Here is a 6,000-nt window from a genome sequence, read left to right as displayed (position 1 = left end):
AGTGGGTAGGGAGGCTTCTTGGGATATCAGATGCCCTCAGTTCCTGTAGTGCCCCTCCTGAAAGGCCACTGCACTCACCACGGAGAACCCCAGGGCTGATCTGTGCCATTCTCCCCAATTCTTTTCTTCCCTGCCCAAGAGATGGGGCCACTAAGTGCCCGAGTCAGGTTGTATGTCTAGCCACCTGTGTTGGGAAAGCATGTACTGGTGTTTGGCTTTGCTTCTGTTCCCCAGTGGGTCCTCCCTAAAGGGACTGGGCACCCTTAGTGTTAGCGCCTAGGGATTTTCCCATGTCAGTCTTGCTGCCCTCCAAACTCCTTTACCCAAGAAATAGGGCCACCAGGTGCCTGGGTTATTATCTAAAGACCAGACAGACACAGAGGGTTGGGGATCCCTGCTCAGAGTTCTTATTGTTCCTGCTTTCCCTTAGGTCTGTTCTTTTTCTTTCTTTCTTTTTTTTTTTTTGAGGTGGAGTTTTGTTCTTGTTGCCCAGGCTGGAGTGCAATGGTGCCGTCTCGGCTCACTGCAACCTCTGCCTCCCAGGTTCAAGCGATTCTCCTGCCTCAGCCTCCCAAGTAGGTGGGATTACAGGCGCCCACCACCATGCCTAGCTAATTTTTTTGTATTTTTAGTAGAGATGGAGTTTCACCATGTTGGCCAGGCTGGTCTCAAACTCCTGATCTCAGGTGATCTGCCTGCCTCGGCCTCCCAAAGTGCTGGGATTACAGGCGTTGAGTCACTGTGCCCGGCCTCCCTTAGGTCTGTTCTAAAAGGAGTCTGCATCCTCTGTGGAAGTCTCCAGGGATACCTCTGTCAATCCCTCTCTTCTCCTTTCTCCCCTGCATGAGAAATGGGGTCACAAAATCCCCAGGCTGAGGTCGAATGGTAAGACAGCTTCAGTGACTGCTTATGACAGTTGGGACTTAGCCTCTGCAGAGAAAATTAGAGACTTCCTATCAGGACTATGAAGTGGGGACTTAGACTTGGGAGCTGAAATCAGAATTTAGCATCTGTAGGGGCAGTGGAGGAGAGTTGGTCCCTGGAGGGGGATTCGGGGAACCTAGTGCTGGTGGCATAAATTGGGACTTATCCTCTGGAGGCAGAGATCCCGACTTGCTTTCTGGCAAGATAGGTCAATACTCAGCCTTGAAGCATAAAGTAGGACTTAGGTCCTAGAGCTATTAATGTGGAGTTAGCTTCTGAAGGGGGAATTGGGGACCTAGTAGTAGGCGACATAGTATCTGGCAGGGGGAAGGCAGGACTTAGTGTCTGGTGTGAGGAGTCTGGTGTTAGTGCCTGCCTGAGGACCCTAAACTCAGTGTCTGATGGGTGAGAATCAATGTCTAGAACTGTAAAGGGGTTGAGGTTTTACCCTATTTTCAAGCCAACAAGATGTCTTATATCATGGAGGCAAGCAGAAGACAAGAGATTCCTTGGTCAGAGATAAAGGATTATACTATTCACAGCAAAAGCAGTAGCCAGAGTATCAGCATGATGTTTGGGCTGGTTTGCCATGCCCCCAGGTCTCAGAGAGGTATGCAGGTGGGCCTAGATGCATGTGTGCGCACATAGTGGGGTTGTGTTATAGGAGAGGTACACTGAATGTGGTGGATTCATTGCTTTTATAATGAGCAGTGACAAGCTCTGCTTTTGTCTGGAAGGAGATATTACCTGCTTTCTCAAGGGAGCTCATTGAGCCACTGCCTCTGTAAAGAGTGGTCAGGGACTCGCATTCTTGGCATGCCTAGCACAAATGTGCAGGGACCCTCAGGAACCACGGCGCATTGCCTTTTGGTAAGTCAGATTGACCAAATGGCCTGCTTTGTGGTTTGATAAGATGTTCTGATTTGGGGGTTGACCATAAGTCTGGGTTCACAGGTTGACCAGATGTCTTGATTCAACCAACTGTTCCTTTTAGAAGTTTGGTTGACCAGATGTCCATTTAGACAATTGGCCAAAAAAGACTCAGATAGTGCTGGGCTTTAACATTTGTCAGGGCGGAGGCTTCCACCACTGGGGAGTGGAGCTAGAGCCTGTGCCCCAATAGATTGAGTTCCCAGGTCCAGGAGTTCCAGAGAGGGCAAGAGAGCCACACCGGGGGCCTCGGATTACCTGTAATTCCTGGTGATCTCCTCCTCAGACTTCTCAGAACACACCACTGTGGCCCCTGGAGCTCCCTGGAACCATTCCACTCCTCTCCCCTCTACCTTGATTGAGAAATGGGCTGGAAGTGACTGGGTTAGGAGGCTAGCCAGTTCTGTTGAGGTGGGGGACGGTTCCCTATTTTAGGCTTCGGATCATCCCTGGTCTTCTGAGGGTCTTCAATAAAGACCTCTATACTCTCTTTGGAGCCTTGGGAACCTCCCTGTGCCAGCCCTGTTGCTCTCTCAATACCCTCTTTTGAGAAATGGGGATGAAAAAGAACCAAGTAGAGATCAGACAACTAGTAGGCCACAGTGAGGGTTGGGGATGGGGAGAAGGAGGCCAGCCTGGACCATCATATCCACCTGGTACCTTGGAGAGCTCCAATGAAATGGCCTTTGTAGGTTAGGTTTGAGCCCAGGAATTCATAAACAACTTTATGACATTGCTTTCCCCAGCTCCTGACCTCATGTGCATGGATTGGATCCTGATTTACATACCAAAGACTGTGAGCTGAGCTAATGCTCCGTCCAAGTCCTAGACTAACTACTGGGTGGTACACAATGGGATGGACCTGAATAACACTGTAAAGTCTGTAAAAACTGAATGGAAAAAAACCCCACACCAACAGAAGGCAGGATGGAACTTGTGGCCTGAACCTAACTGTATAGATTGCATGCTAAAACAAATGTATCAACATTCTTCATATGATTTAAACAAGGCCCATATTATGTATTATGAATACACAATATTCAAAATGGCCAGGATACAATCCAAAATTACTCAGCATGCAAAGAATAATGAAATGCTCAATTCAAATGGGGAACAACAACCAGTAGATGCCAAGAATAAGATGATGCAGATGTTGGAATAATCTGACAAGCACTTTAAAGCAGCTTTATAAAAATGATTGAATGAGCAATCATCCTTGAAACAAATATTAAAATGGAAAGTATTGGAATAGAAAAGAGGAGACATAAAGACTAACCAAATGGAAATTTTGGAACTGAAAGATAAAATTTAAAAAAATCACTGGGTAGGCACAACAGCAGAATAGAGATGACAGAGTGAAGAGCCAGTGAACTTAAAAATAGATCAATAAAAAATATTAAACCTGAACAACACAGAGAAAAAAAGATTGAAAAACAACAACAGTCTGAGGAACTTGTGGGGTAACAACAAAAAGTCTAATCAAGCTATTGGAGTCCCAGAAAGAGAGGAGTGTGGGGCAGAAAAAATATTTGAGGCCGGGTGAAGGCAGTGGCTCAAGCCTGTAATTTCGGCACTACAGAGGGGGCCAAGGCGGGAGGATCATCTGAGCCCATGAGTTTGAGACCAGCCTGAGCAACATAAGGAGACCCTGTCTCTAAAATAATAATAATAATAAAATAAAAAAATAAAATAAAAAAAAGCTAGGCATGGTGGCATTTGCCTGTGGTCCCAGCTACTTGGGAGGTTGAGGTGGGAGGATTGCTTGAGCTCAGGAGGTCAAGGCTGCAGTGAGCTGTGATTGTGCCACTGCACTACAGCCTGGGTGACAGAGCAAGACCCTGTCTCAAAAAATATACACATTTAAAGCAATAATGGCCCCTAACTTTCCAAGTTAGGTGAAGACATAAAGTCAAGAAGATGGGCAAACCCCCAATAGGATAAAGCCAAAGAAATCCACATCCAGACACATAATCAAATTGCTGAAAACTAACGGCAAAATAAAATATCTTGAAAGCAGTGAGAGAAAAATGGCTCATTACCTGTAGGAGAACAGTGATTTCAATGACTGTGGATTCCTCATCACAAACCGTGAAGGCCAGCGCTATGGTTTGAGCATACCCACCAAAACTCACATTGGAACCTTAGTTTCCAGTGCAACAATGTTGGCAGATGGTGCCTTTAAGATATGATTAGGTTGTTAAGATACATTAATGTCTTTCTCGTGAGACTAGATTAGTTCTGATGGATTAGTTCTCTCTGAAATGCATTAGCTCCTATGAGAGCGGGTTGTTATAAAGTGAGGTTGTCTCTTGAGTTTGGTTTCTCTGCATGCACCTGCTGCCCCTTTGGCTTCTCTGCCATCTTGTGATGCAGCACGTGGCCCTCACCAGAAGCTAAGCAGATGCCAGCACCATGCTGTTAACCTTTCCAGCCACCAGAGTTGTGAGCCAAATAAATCTCTTTCTTCGTAAGTTACCCAGACCCAGGTATTCTATGATAGCAATACAAAACAGATTCAGACAGACAGAAGGAAATTACACACTTTTAAAGTGCCAAAAGGCTGAAAGAAAAGAACTATTGACCCTGAATTGCATATCCAGTGAAAATAGCCTTCATGTGAAATAAAGACATTCTCATATGAAAGAGTGAAATAAAGACATTCTCATATGAAAGAAAAGAAAACTAAGGGAATTCATAGCCAGGATACCTGTTCTAAAAGAATTGCTAAAGGATACTTGTTCTAAAAGAATTGCTAAAGGAAGTTCCTTTTTTTTTTTTTTTTTTAAATCGAATTTTCCAGGCTGGAATGCAGTGGTGCGATCTCAGCTCACTGCGACCTCCACTTCCCTCCACTTCCCGGGTTCAGGCCATTTTCCTGCCTCAGCCTCCTGAGTAGCTGGGATTACAGGCCCCCGCCATGATGCCCGGCTAATTTTTGTATTTTTAGTAGAGACAGGGTTTCACCGTGTTGGCCAGGCTGGTCTTCAACTCCTGACCTCAGGTGATCCACCTGCCTCGGGCTCCCAAACTGCTGGGATTACAGGCAAGAGCCACCGTTCCCAGCCAGGAAGTTCTTTAAACTATAAAAAGGATACAAGAAGGAAACTTGGAACATCAGGAATGAAGGAAGAAGAACAGGAATGGTAAACATCTTGGTAAATATAATGGACTATTCTCCTTTTGAGTTCTTTAAAACATGTTTGACAGTTCAAAGCAAAAGTTTTTAACATTGATGAGTTTTCAATGTATACAGAATATATAATACACTTGTAACATGAAGGAGAAAGGGTCATGCCTGTAATCCCAACACTTTGGGAGGCCAAGGTCAGGAGTTCGAGACCAGCCTAGTCAACATGGCAAAACCCCATCTCTACTAAAAATACAAAAATTAGCTGGGCTTGGTGGCGGGCACCTGTAATCCCAGCTACTCAGGAGGCTGAGGTGGGAGAATCACTTGAACCCGGGAGGTGGAGGTTGAAGTGAGCCGAGATCACACCACTGCACTCCAGCCTGGGCAACAGAGTGAGAGACTCCATCTCAAAACAAAAACAAAAAACAAATCCAACTTGAATTTCAAAGAACTGAAATAAAAAATATGCTCTCTGACCATAATAGAATTAAATCTGAAATCAATACCCAAAAAGATAATAATAAAATCTCCAATCATTTAGAAATTAAACACACTTCTAAATAATCCATGGGTCAAAGAAAATGTCTCCAAGGAAATTAGAAAATATTTTTAATTTAACAAAAATGAAAATACAATATATCAGACTTTGTGGGCTGCAGAAAGAGCAGTACTGAGAGGAAAATGTATAGCATTAAATGTTATTTTAGAACAGAAGAAATGTCTCAAATCCATAATCTGAGATTCCAATTTAAGAAACTAGAAAAAGAGCAAAATAAATCAGAATAAAGCAGAAGGAAGGAATAACAAAGATAAAAGGATAAATCAATGAAATTGACAACCAAAAAATGAAATCAAAAGCTAGTTCTTTGAAAGATCAATGCAACTGATAAACCTCTAGCAAGACTGACAAAGAAAAAAGACACAAATAACCAATAGCAGGTAAAAAAGGGGATATCACTACAAACCTCTCAGGCATTATTAAAAGGATAATAAGGAAATACTATTAATAACTCTAC

Source organism: Gorilla gorilla, chromosome X, assembly GCF_029281585.2.
Source record: "Gorilla gorilla gorilla isolate KB3781 chromosome X, NHGRI_mGorGor1-v2.1_pri, whole genome shotgun sequence".
NCBI classification, from domain to species: domain Eukaryota; kingdom Metazoa; phylum Chordata; class Mammalia; order Primates; family Hominidae; genus Gorilla; species Gorilla gorilla.
Note: the sequence above shows the minus strand (reverse complement) of the source record.